The 13740-nt window shown below is 37.2% G+C and overlaps 1 long non-coding RNA gene across 5 annotated transcripts in view; it reads right to left on the bottom strand.

Moving 5' to 3' along the window:
- LOC135510454 (uncharacterized) overlaps nucleotides 1-9566 on the bottom strand; it is a 75520-nt gene extending 65954 nt beyond the window's left edge. For 2 of the 5 annotated variants that reach the window (XR_010451126.1, XR_010451121.1), the window contains exons 1-2: nucleotides 9493-9556; nucleotides 9107-9129 (exon numbers count right to left, since the gene is read on the bottom strand). This is a non-coding gene — a long non-coding RNA (uncharacterized LOC135510454). Of the gene's footprint in view, nucleotides 1-2324; nucleotides 2851-3109; nucleotides 3317-9106; nucleotides 9130-9492 lie in introns of those variants that run through there. The other 3 variants (XR_010451122.1, XR_010451124.1, XR_010451125.1) reach the window with 3 other exon arrangements.
- Nucleotides 9567-13740: the final 4174 nt, after the last annotated feature.

Here is a 13740-nt window from a genome sequence, read left to right as displayed (position 1 = left end):
AATTATACCAGCACATAAATAAGTGTTGTTCCTTCGTATGAAAGCACCAGGAGGTCTTAACTGTAAAGCTCTGCTGAAGCAATGACTTGGAAATCGGCTCCAACTCCCTCGTTAAAGCAGAGGAATTCAACTCATTCTCGGCCTTCATTCTAAGTCTCTGTCCACGGTGCTGAAATTGTTTGGCCGCTTCTACACATTTAAAACGGTAATCTACTTCTGATAGTGTACTCAGTCCGGATGTACCACGTTATCAAGTATGTTAGGATGGATAGCTTTAGCCAAGAGATAGATGAGATTGCAGGATAATGAACAACCTACATCTTTTGATAAAGAGATCTGTCCGATCTACTGGAAACGAGGCAGTATAGCATCTCACTGTACTCATAAAGTTAGAAAGGCCTTTCTCATCTAGAATGGGCGCGCGTGTTTGTGTGTGTGTGTGTGTGTGTGTGTGTGTGTGTGCGCGCGCACGCACGTGAGTGTGTGTGTGTGAGTTTGGGTATGTGTGTGTGCTATATGATGAGTGTTAGACTACCAATAAAGATAGAAGATGGAGATTTAAACAGAACGAAATATACCTGCATATACCTGCTTGCATCAGATAGCATATCTGATTATAACACATGAGCCACATCGTTATCACGAAGGTACACCTTGGGAGACATTGATATAGAGTTCACGTAGGCCTATAGGGTCAGAATAATTACAGGAAACGGGACTGCATCCCAAGGGATTATAATACTGTCATGTTATGGCTACTCGAGGCCTAGCCTGCATTTTATAACATGAGAAAGGTTCTTTGTCAAGGTCTAGCATAGGCTATGCGTCGCTCCTTACAGCATTCCTCATAGTGAACTGAACAACAATCACGTAAAACACTTTGTAATAAAAAAACGGATATGGTTACTAAAATTCAGGGAAGACAAAGTACTTGTAACCGTGTGAGGACAAAAGCAAAACAGAGTATTTATTAGCCTATCACAAGACATGTCGTTATGTGAGCCTATCACTATGCATCATTGTGATGAATTGAGATCATCTTATTGAATTTTGATTGGACGAGCAAACCTTTAGCCCACTGAGCACGCGCTTGACTGTAAGACATGCGTGTGCAGCCTCTTAGCATAAACATTAGTAGAAAACGGGAGCTCAAAAAATCAGCTATTAGTCCTATAAAATGACTTAAACACAAATAATGGTGTTCTTAAAACAAAATAGACCTACACTTGACCTAAATACAATGTATTATATTTATATGTGGGAAATGCATTAATTTTAAGTGATGTCATCCAAGTTCAGTCCCCATATTGCAAAATTGCACAAAATATTTCAATGAAAAATTGCATTCAATTTTTTCATAAGAACTTGACATGCGCATAGGCAGCTGGCCATTCAGTACAAAGGCTAAGGCCAGTACCGCCCGCACCTGTTGCCGCTAAAACTAAAATGCATAACTGGAAATAGCATTTAACAAAAAAATGATGTTATATTAAATTCATTCGATTCATCCCATGCCACATGATAAACTAAATGCATTAAATTAACCTGCACATCTACGTAAATCTGTACGACTTGCCCTGCAGATGCCCCACAGGATAATAATGGGATAGCACAATACATTTAGTGATTAGCCTATCAGACAATTACATTATCACTTCCATAAAGTAACGACATCATTTCACGTGAAGAAATTGCAATTACTGTAACCTCATACAAATGAGGGTTAGAAAAGAATGTCGGCCTATAAATCAGTCTATACTCAAAGCAGCCTTGGTGTGCATTATACAGTCCCTTTCACAATCCCTGCCATGCAGACCCCTGGAAGATTTCGCAACAAACAAGTGGTAGAGAAAAATTTGGCCCAAAGAAAGAAGTCAACATCAAGTTCAACAGGGAGCTGGAAATCATTATCATAACAATACCGTCTGGTAGCCCCGAGGTCCCCCGAAAAAGAGTGTCTCGTCAGCACGTCACTCCGTAGGCCCCGAAACATTTTCCCAGGCTCTGAACAATCCCTAAACAATCTCGGAACATTTTCTTAACGCTGGGGGGTCTCTATATACCTTATGTAATAGGCTATGATACTTTGGAAGAGCTATTAAGTTACATTTAGAGAATAAGTCGTAGGCCAAAAATTATAATGATGACTATAATAATAATGATTTGTATTACAAATAAAACAAATGAAAAATTGAAAGATAAAATAACTACCCAAAACTAACTAAATTATGCCAGATGAAATGCAACTCGAAATATCCTCAATCACCAGGTGAACAAAACTCTTAACATCTAACAGTATCACCACCAGCAACGTTCATACTTACAATGGGCATATTTATCATCCAAAATAGTACCAGATATCCTTTTTGGTTAATTTTAAAGATATTTCAAAAGTTTATATTGCTCATCAAATTAATCAATGAAGTTTATCATACTAAAATGTTCCCAAAAAATATGACTTGTGCTTGAATGGCAAGAGAGATAAATAAGGTTATTGTACTAAATGGAGTCACACGCAGTATTCTCCCCAGCCTAGACCACGAGAGAGCGATTGGAATCTGTTGTTTCTCCCCTCCACTCACGCGGTATCGGCGAACGTGGCCAGAAACCCAAACACTGCAGCTTCACTCGTTGGTCCTTTCATAACAGACGGCTTTTGTTCCTACTCTGCGTGATCGCCTATTCTCTGCGCCTCTCAAAATGTACGTCCCCTATCGTTTTTGTTCCAGACACAACCGAGTGAGAGAGAGAGAGTGAGAGAGAGTGAGAGAGAGAGGGAGAGAGAGAGGGAGAGAGAGGTGGAGAGAGAGCAAGGGTTGCGTGAGGAAGACAGCGAGAAAGAGGGAGAGAGAACAAGGGTTGCGTGAGGAAGACAGCGAGAAAGAGGGAGAGAACAAGGGATGCATGAGAAAGACAGCGAGAGAGGGCAGCAAGCTATAGATGGAGAGGGGATGGATGGATGTAGAGGTGGGGGGCGGAGGAGGGAGGCGACATATCAAATGTGTCAAAATATGTTTGCAGAAATATGGAACAATACAAAGGCTGTTGGTCTGAAATGAATATCAGCATAACCACATGCCAGACCTAAACCACCTATGCCACAACCTACCTTGCATTCACTAGAAACCTGTTCCAATATTGTATTATCTTGCTTTCCTTAGCTTCAAAATTATGTAGGACCATGAAGACGGGGAAAAACAATGCCGAGGCTATTGTTTATCACGACGTTATCCTCCTAGCAAACAGCCAGGCTTTGGCAACGAGACAGAAACAGCGCCACAGCGACCGTGCTGATGCTCAAGTTTAATGTTAGCGCGTTAATTACTCCTCAATGACGCATCTGCCTCTCTGCCTTCTGTCGCACAGTGAGGTAATAGGTGCAGTGCTTGTCGCGGGAGATACGAAAATAAAAATGCTAACGATGGTACGCGCATGGTCAGGCGATGCTATCCGAAGAGGTTACCATATATGGTATATAGGTATACGATTAATTCGGCCTGACTTTATGTAAAAGCAATGCTCAGGGCATATACTGCTTGCTACATACTCGGCTAGTAGCCTACCTAGGACTATTACCCCAGACTATTATGAGGTAATAGGCTATTTAAGAAATGTAATTGTTGGATGAAAGCAACACTCACGATGGAGCCACACACACGCACGTGCGCGCGCGCACACACACACACACACACATTAACACACACACACACACTTTTGCCCATAAATAATCAGTGTTTATTCAGGTCTAACTGTCACTTCTGTTAAACAAAGAAAAATATACATTGAATCTTTATTTGAGCGATTTTTTTGAACAGTTTTGCCAGTTGGGATTGTTATTGTTATATGGTAACCCTATCGACGCCAGATATAGGACACTTTAAGGAACCAAATGATTTCTTTACAAACGAGAATGAAGCAGCCCATAATCTTCATAATTCAAGTTATTTTGTATCAAGCCAAATAAACTCAAATGCATCGTGGGCCTGGGACTATATTTTTTCTATACTAATCTTCAGTAGGTCTAAAGCCCAACAGTTGGTTCTATATAGTGGCAAATAAGGGTTATTCGGCTTGTAACCATAACGCAACGCCTTTTGGTGCAATATGGAACCTTTTTTTGAAGGTTATATAAAGAACCATAATCATAAGGTTCTAAATGGAACCTGTATAGTGATATAAAGAACCCTTTCCTAAGGTCCTACAAAGAACCATTAAAAAAGTGTCTATATAGCACTAAAAAAGGGTTCCGCTATGGTTACAACTCTTTTGGGGGATATAAAACCCTTTTATTGTAAATAAATAAATAATTATAGAACCTTTATGGAGGAAAGTGCTGTGAGCAAACCACACCCCAAATTATTCTGATGAGGCGCCGACCCTAGATTTTAATTATCACTAAATAGGAAATAACCCTTATTGAATCACAAAAAACAATCAAGGACACCAATATGTATTATTTGGGTTAGTATGGTTCCACATAGAACCATCACCTTAATCAAAGAACCATTGAGGAACCTTCATTTTTAGTCTGTATACTCATATAGTAACTTTTAGTAATAAGGAATAATACTAACAGGGCTAACCGTCTAAACAGCAAACAAAATACTGAATTATTATATTTAAACAAAAATACTTTGTAAGCATCTGCTTTTCAATATGAAAGTACAATATGAACGTATCTAACGTTATGGATTGTATGCTAAGAATGTAGGCTATCTGACCCTGACCCAAATAAAATGATATAGAATATACAGTATATCTCTCGGAATTAATATTGTCAAAACGTTGGGAGGAAAAATCCCCCCCCATCCTACAGTACACGAATGATAGAAACAGCGACGCTCTTTGGTGACAGGGGACATGAACATTGTCTTCAGTGGATTGGACTACAGTGTAGACTGCAGTGTTAATGTCCTTTTACAGTTAAATATAGATTGTCAGTTATTGACTACACGAAAAAACACGATACACAGACAATTAGAGGGAGAGATAGCTATGTGAATGTGTTTTAGGTGAGCCTTTGTTTAGGCCTAACCTTGCAAATTAGCCTGAAGTAGGCTACAGACTGTATCATAAATTAAAATGCTTTATTTGCGTGTTTGCCTTCTCATTTGAAAAACGAATGATACGCTTATACAGATTGTAAAACGTTCAGGAAATATTTCAAACACACACCTTCAAAAACTGGGTGGACATTTCATGCAGTCATAGAAAGCTAATGGAGGGACACAATTCACCAATTATATTTAATGTTTCACTACAGTATTCAGTGCTTCATTTGGAGTTTTTAATTAACATATTTGCATTTGTAATTAAGAAATGATAAAGGAAAAATGTCACCTAATGTATAGGCTACGTCATTCACATTTTGAGAAGGTTATACGTTATTCTACGCTAGCCTACGCCTAAATACGTGTGGATATGTTTATTTGGTTTGACCTGCAGTCTAAACGTCATCGTACTGATATTTCGAGGCCAGAATCAAACTTTGATGTTCGATTGTATTGGTTGAAGTTCATTTTACGTGTTAGATTAATTCAGCACAAATTGAATTGATCCTAAAGAAAACTAACATTTACTGAATTGCACCAACCAACTTGTGCTGTAATTCCGTGATAAAATAACGATAAATCTATATGGTTAAAAGGAGCGCTGCAACTTTTTACATTTCCTTTTATTTCAATATGGCCTATAAATAATTTGACCGCATGAATAAGGACGATGATTTGGTAACCTACATAATTTATAACAATAGGTACTTGCTTAGTCTGAAACTTGCATCAAACGCTTAATTTTAAATTTCCGATGGTATGCTATTTATTGAGCAATATGTTTATTTGCTATAACTCACAAATAAACTAACCAGTAATTACTTGGTAATTTCTTACGTAATAACAGTTTTATCAATGCATATAAGCCATCCTGATAACATTGAGAGAATACATGTTTTTTTATGTACGTTTACCGTCTTAAAGCGTCAAGTACAGTACAAGACCATAAATAGTTTCAACCAAGTGAGTTTACAATACAACCCTCTAGATAAAACATACGTCAACAAATATGTAAACAAGCCTACTTTAAAGTGTATTTAAATGTAAATGCATTTTGAATAAAGTTTGATAAGTGATTTGATGTTACAGTTTTATTTACAGATGACTTATTTTGGAGATGGGGTTTACACGGTAGACATGGGGGAATAACCACTTCCATCATGCTTCACAGGTGTGTTCTATATACGCATTAAAGTTGTTTTTTAATGATTATGCCACTGATATCATACCCCAATATGCAGGAGTAAATTATATACTGTAAAGGTATTATGTGGGTACATGTGATCAATTCAAAATTATGTCAGAGAAAAATTGTGAGAATAGCCTCACGAGAGTAAAGTCCTGTAGAATGAATGCTTTCTCAAAAAATAGCTACTTGACATGTTAAGTTACGTGTTCAAAATCCCAAACTTATAGAATACAACAGAATACCACATTTAATACCACATGTTGTAGTGTATGGTGTTTTCAGGTGCAGTGATGTTGCAGTGTATGGTGTTTTCAGGTGCAGTGATGTTGCAGTGTATGGTGTTTTCAGGTGCAGTGATGTTGCAGTGTATGGTGTTTTCAGGTGCAGTGATGTTGCAGTGTATGGTGTTTTCAGGTGCAGGGATGTTGCAGTGTATGGTGTTTTCAGGTGCAGTGATGTTGCAGTGTATGGTGTTTTCAGGTGCAGTGATGTTGCAGTGTATGGTGTTTTTCAGGTGCAGTGTATGGTGTGATGATGTTGCAGTGTATGGTGTTTTCAGGTGCAGTGATGTTGCAGTTGTACTGCAGTGAACATGCAGGGATGTTGCAGTGTATGGTGTGTCCAAAATAATGTTGCAGTGTATGGTGTTTTCAGGGATGTTGCAGAAAATTTAGTTCAACTGTGTCCAAAATAACGTAGTTCACTGTAGAAAAAGTGCAAATAGTTTAACATCATTAATGAGGTCATATTGTGAAGGACTGCATTTAAACGACCCTTTTGTCACATTATATTTGGTTGTGAGGGTATTTATCATGTTTTTATACATCCTGGTGTGTGAAGCCTTGTTCATAGGAAAATACAAATACAGTCTCGAGGTATATATGATCAAAATAGTAAAACAAGTGTATTTAAAATAAGTGTCCAAATATTTAAATATTGAATGGAGAGTTTATGGATTATTATGTCTATTTAGCATGGAAGAATGTGGTGTGGGGAAACAAACAGTGAAAACAACAATATATATGTAAAAAAACTCGATCATCTATCTAAAGACAAAATGTGTAAAGATCCAAACTAGCCCTGGCTGATGATAAAAATGTATTTAACCAGGCAAGTCAGTTAAGAACAAATTCTTATTTACAATGACGGCCTTCCTCGGCCAAACCCTAACACAGACGACGCTGGGCCAATTGTGCACCGTCCTACACTCCCAAAAGAAAAGGTTCCTGGAGTATCCTTTAGAGGTTCTCCAAATTAAAACTGTGGGGGAACCCCTATAAGTTCTTCAAATAACCCCTTTTAATTGGATCCTCGAATAACTTTTGAAGAAGCTTTCGGGTTAATTTTTTAACTGGACAATCAATACAATGAATTGATTCGCCAGGAATAACATAGCCACGGCAGTATTTCAGCTCCCGAGGCCATGCATTCATTTAAAAGCCCTACACTTTATAAAATATAAATACATCTATTTTTTAATGTTTTTTTTATTCTGATTTTCAGGGGTGCTGCAGCACTTTCCGCACTCCTACTTCCCGCGGATATGCTTACTCTACAATATTTGCATGTTGCATTGGACTACCGTAGCCATGCACAAAATGGCAAAAACACATAACAGTTCACCAAACCGTCCTCCTTGTTGATAAAAAACATTCCACAAAAATCTTCTAATTTAGAAATTAGAATGTGTTTTAGCTTTTGGTGCCAGCATTGTGTCATTAAAATTAAAAAGATCAAGACCGAGTTTCCCAAACTCTGTCTATGCTTCTGGTGGCCAACAAGTCATGATGAGTTCAAGTACATTACATGGCCTTCAGTTAGTTTACTCTTATTGGTCAACAGTAGTAAAGCATCAACACAGACTTTTTTTAGGGCCACATTCACTAGACTAGACTAATGTATCTGTTATTATCAGAGCAAAATGTACACCTGTTATTTTCAGTGAGTGAGTGTGTGTGTGTGTGTGTGTGTGTGTGTGTGTGTGTGTGTGTGTGTGTGTGTGTGTGTGTGTGTGTGTGTGTGTGTGTGTGTGTGTGTGTGTGTGAGTGAGTCAGAGACAGAGACAGATTTTCAGTGGGGAATAAAATGCATAACTAGAAGAAGTTAAATGTTAAAGAATTACCAAGACAGTTTCCTGTTTAAGCATTGGATCATCTACTTTCTTCCCCTCTGGAAATAACAGGTGCCATCTTTGCTGCAGTTGCAACATTTAGATATTTGGGGGGGGGGGGGGGGGGGGGGGGGGCGGGTAGCCATTTGACTAACTGTTCAGCTGTCTTATGGCTCAATGGTAGAAGCTGTTCAGGAGTCTTTTGGTCCCAGACTTGAGCTCCGGCACCGCTTGCCTTGCGTGCGGTACCATGCAGTAACATCAGCCATGTTGAGAGGGAAATGATTCAATGAAGATAGATATTGAGTAATCTCAGGCTGCTCATGATTATTATATTCAGGTATTATAGCACACTGTCTTATTAGGCAAACAATTGATTTGCAGTTGTATAATAATGATATTGTTATGATTATAATCATGTTAACAATCCTGATAAGAATTTCACACTGAATCGTGGACTACATTTTATATGATGAAGATATATGTGTTCCAAGAACCCACAAATAAAAATAAAAATATATATTTTTTCGGAGCTAATTCAAATAAGGTTATACATGTATAACCAAAACTGTATCAGACAAATGCATTATTGTCTACTTTACTGTATATTTAAATGTATACATTGAATACTTAATATTTTGAAGATAATTAACTAAGTACAACCTTCTGCAAATGTACACTGCAAAATAAATGTTTTTTTTATGTTTAAAAACATAAATTGCTTTACTACAAGGAGTGAATGCCTGTTTTAATTACCTGTTGTTATGTCTGAAAGTCACCTGCAAGGAAATAAGAAATTATGTTAACGAAATAAATGTCAAAAATAAGATGAAAATAATTTAATCAGAATAGACCTCTAGTTTCTTAGGCCCACCTGAGTAAAAGTAGAATAGGCTTATATGCAAGCCGACATCACACTCTTGCAAATGTTAATGATGCTCTATAAAGGTTAGGCTAATATTCAGCATAGGCCTACTTGGAATGTATACAATAAAATAAATATTGCCTACAAACGTTTACTTATTGTCAATATCAAAATGTGAGTAATTACAAATATTTATCGTTTAACGTTACACAAGTACCGAGGATGAAATATTAGGCCTAAACTTTCTCAAGTAGAAATATCTGTAAAATAAACGTACCCAAGTGAGCTTCTTCACCGAGGGAGCTTTTAATTCTTCCCGTGCCTTGGATGTGAGAGAGACTAGCTCCCAGCACCTCTCGTCACTTAATTTGAAGCAGGCTGGGTTTTATGATAATTCGAGTTGACACCAAATTGTGCATCATGAAAGGAGGGGGCAAACTCTGGCCTGTTCCCACGAGGCACATTCCGACAGTCAAGTTCAAGCTCAAAGCGCGAGCCTCTATTGCAATTCAAGGCGTGTCGTGCAGCTCATTATGAAAAAATAGCGCGCGCTCTCTGTGGTGGGGAGTTCGTCAACCTTTTGAGATTCAGGCATTGAGGAACTCGTCATCATGTCAGTAGTTGCATATGTCTAAAGTGATTCAAAAAGTAAAGAGCCTGAATATAAAGCAGCCTAAACTAGATTTTTGCGAATATTTGTATTAGGCCTAAAGGCATAAACTTCACACAAAAAAAGTAAATTTAAACTAAACTACACAATATGCCTATTTTGTGGAAAAGAAAATGATAATTTATTTCAGAAGTAATTTAGTTTACATTTGACTTGAAAAAGCATGTAGGTCTAGTTTCTTCACGCCATAGACTGTAGGACAGGGGTATTCAACTCTTACCCTACGATGTACAGAGGTTTCTGGATTTCTGTTCTACCAGACAATTAATTGCACACACCTGGTATCCCAGATCTAAATAAGTCCCTGATTAAAGGGGAACAATTTTTTTAAATGCAGTGGAACTGCTATGAAATGGGATCATTGAAAAATCATGTTTGTCAAATAACGAATTTAACATGGCCTCTACAAAATCGTGATCTAGACAATTACTGTATACCTCAAATAAAATGAGACCATGGAGCCTACTTCACTTTCTGAAGGACATCATAAATTATATATGGTGCTTTCAGAAAGTATTCAAACCCCTTGACTTATTCCACATTTTGTTTTGTCACAGCCTGAATTAAAAATGGATTAAATACATTATTTTCTCACCCATCTACACAAAAAACCTAATAATGACAAAGTGAAAACATGTTTTTAGAAAATGTACATATGTATTCACACCCCTGAGGCAATACTTTGTAGAAGCACCTAGCAATTACAGCTGTGAGGCTTTCTGGGTATGTCTCTAAGAGACTCTACACCTGGATTGTGCAGCATTTACCCATTATTCTTAAAAACATTATTCAAGCTCTGTCAAATTGGTTGTTGATCATTGCTAGACAACCATATTCACGAAGTCAAAACTGTAACTTGGCCACTCAGGAACATTCACTGACTTCTTGGTAAGCAACTCCAGTGTAGATTTGGCCTTGTGTTTTAGGTAATTGTCTTCCTGAAAGATGAATTAATCTCCAAGTGTCTAGTTGAAAGTAAACTGAACCAGGCTTTCCTCTAGGATTCTCTAGGATCCTGAAAAACTCCCCAGTCCTTAATGATTACAAGCATACCCATAACATGATGCAGCCACCACAACACTTGAAAATGTGGAGAGTGGTACTCAGTAATGTGTTGCATTGGATTTACACCAAAAATAACACTTTGTATTCAGGCCAAAATGTTAATTGCTTGGCCACATTTTTTGCAGTATTACTTTAGTGCCTTGTTGCAAACAGGATGCATGTTTTGCACTACTTTTATTCTGTACTTGCTTTCTTCTTTTCACTCTGTCAATTAGGTTAGTAATGTGGAGTAAATACAATGTTGTTGATCCATCCTCTGTGTTTTCCTATCACAGCCATTAAACCCTGTAACTGTTTTAAAGTCACCATTGGCCTCATGGTGAAATCCCTGAGCGGTTTCTTTCCTCTCCGGCAACTGCGTTAGGAAGGACGCCTGTATCATGTAGTGACTGGGTGCATTGATACAACATCCAAATTGTAATTAATAACTTCACCATGCTCAAAGAGATATTGAATGTCTGCTCTTTTTTTGTTGACCCATCAATAAGAGCCCTTCTTTGCGAGGCATTGGAAAACCTCCCTGGTATTTGTGGTTGAATTTGTGTTTGAAATTCACTACTTGACTGAGTGACCTTACAGATAATTGTATGTGTGGGGTACAGCGATGAGGTAGTCAAACATCATGCTAAACACTATTATTTCACACAGAGTGAGTCCATGCAATTTATTATGTAACTTGTTAAGCAGATATGTACTCCTGCACTTATTTAGGCTTGCCATGACAAAGGGCTTGAATTCTTATTGACTCAAGACATTTCAACATTAGATTTTTTATTAATTTGTAAAAAAAAGTATAGAAATATAATTCCACTTTGACATTATGTAGTATTATGACTAGGCCAGTGACCAAAAAAACCCAGGCTGTAACACAACAAAATCTGGAAAAAGTCAAGGGGTGTGAATACTTACTGAAGGCACTGCAGGCTACTGTAGTCCAGCCTGGGCTTGTAAACTGTAGCTCTTGCATGAACTTTTTTCACTTTTTTCACTTTTTCATATGGAACTGATGCACTCTGAACTGTTTGCTCTTATGGTTAGAGTTGGGGCGGGCAGGTGCCTTAAATCAATGGACATGACCATTTTTTATGCTTTTGATGATCCCCTGAATTGTTATGGGAGTGAAGTCCCCTAATTTTATGGAAAGGCACGCTACAGCCAAGCTTATGAAGATGGGGCATTGGGGTTCACAGTAGTCTCTTTTAGCCACATGCCAGGTGAAGGGAAAGCATTGAACAGGGGAATCTCATCTGATATAAGACATCGTCATCATTCAGAATTTTGTGAGTAATAAATCAAATCAAATCAAATGTTATTTGTCACATGCGCCGAATACAACAGGTGTAGACATTACAGTGAAATGCTTACTTACAAGCTCTTAATAACATCAGTTCAGTTTGAAGATTTTTTGTTGTTGAAATATAACAAATAATTAAGGAGCAACAATAAAATTACAGTAGCAAGGCTATGTACAGGGGAGTCAATGCTGCATAAACAATTCATTTTAGGGTGTTTCTCATGTTAAAACTGAATTCATCTCATAGTGTTTCTCATGTTGAAACTGAATTAATCCAATGGTGTTTCTCATGTTAAACTGAATTAATCTCATAGTGTTTCTCATGTTAAAACTGAATTCATCTCATAGTGTTTCTCATGTTGAAACAGAATTATTCTCATGGTGTTTCTCATGTTAAACTGAATTAATCTCATAGTGTTTCTCATGTTGAAACTGAATTCATCTCATAGTGTTTCTCATGTTGAAACTGAATTCATCTCATAGTGTTTCTCATGTTGAAACAGAATTATTCTCATGGTGTTTCTCATGTTAAACTGAATTCATCTCATAGTGTTTCTCATGTTGAAACTGAATTCATCCAATGGTGTTTCTCATGTTAAACTGAATTCATCTCATAGTGTTTCTCATGTTAAACTGAATTAATCTTATAGTGTTTCTCATGTTAAACTGAATTCATCTTATGGTGTTTCTCATGTTAAAACTGAATTGATCTTATAGTGTTTATCATGTTAAAACTGAATTCATCTTATAGTGTTTATCATGTTAATCTGAATTCATCTTAGGGTGTTTCTCATGTTAACACTGAATTCATCTTATAGCATTTCTCATGTTTAAACTGAATTAGTCTTATAGTGTTTCTCACCATAAAATGAATTCAGTGTTAACATGAGAAACACCATAAGATGAATTCAGTGGTAACATGAAAAACACCCTAAGATGAATTCAGTTTTAACATGAGAAACACTATAAGATGAATTCCTTGTTATCATGAGAAACACGGAAGATGAATTCAGTGTTATCATGAGAAACACGGAAGATGAATTCGGTGTTATCATGAGAAACACGGAAGATGAATTCAGTGTTATCATGAGAAACACGGAAGATGAATTCGGTGTTATCATGAGAAACACGGAAGATGAATTCAGTTTTAACATAAGAAACACCATTGGATGAAATTCAGTTTTAAAACATGAGAAACACCCTTAGGTTAATTCAGTTTTAACATGAGAAACACCATTTGATGAAATTCAGTTTCAACATGAGAAACACCCTAAGATGAATTCAGTTTAACATGAAAAACACCCTAAAATCAATTCAGTGTTAACATGAGAATCACCATAAGATGAATTCAGTGTTAACATGAGAAACACCATAGAGGAGAACTATGGAGTGTGACTGTCATGTGTCTAGCCACCCTATAATTGATCTCGCCCAGACACCCCATGCCTCCCCATTTCTCTCTATTTGAGGACCCATAAAATCGTGTCTGACTCTAT

This window comes from Oncorhynchus masou, chromosome 3, assembly GCF_036934945.1.
Source record: "Oncorhynchus masou masou isolate Uvic2021 chromosome 3, UVic_Omas_1.1, whole genome shotgun sequence".
Taxonomy (NCBI): Eukaryota; Metazoa; Chordata; class Actinopteri; order Salmoniformes; family Salmonidae; genus Oncorhynchus; species Oncorhynchus masou.
The sequence above is the reverse complement of the archived record's forward strand: the minus strand, read 5'-3'. Positions and strand labels throughout refer to the sequence as shown.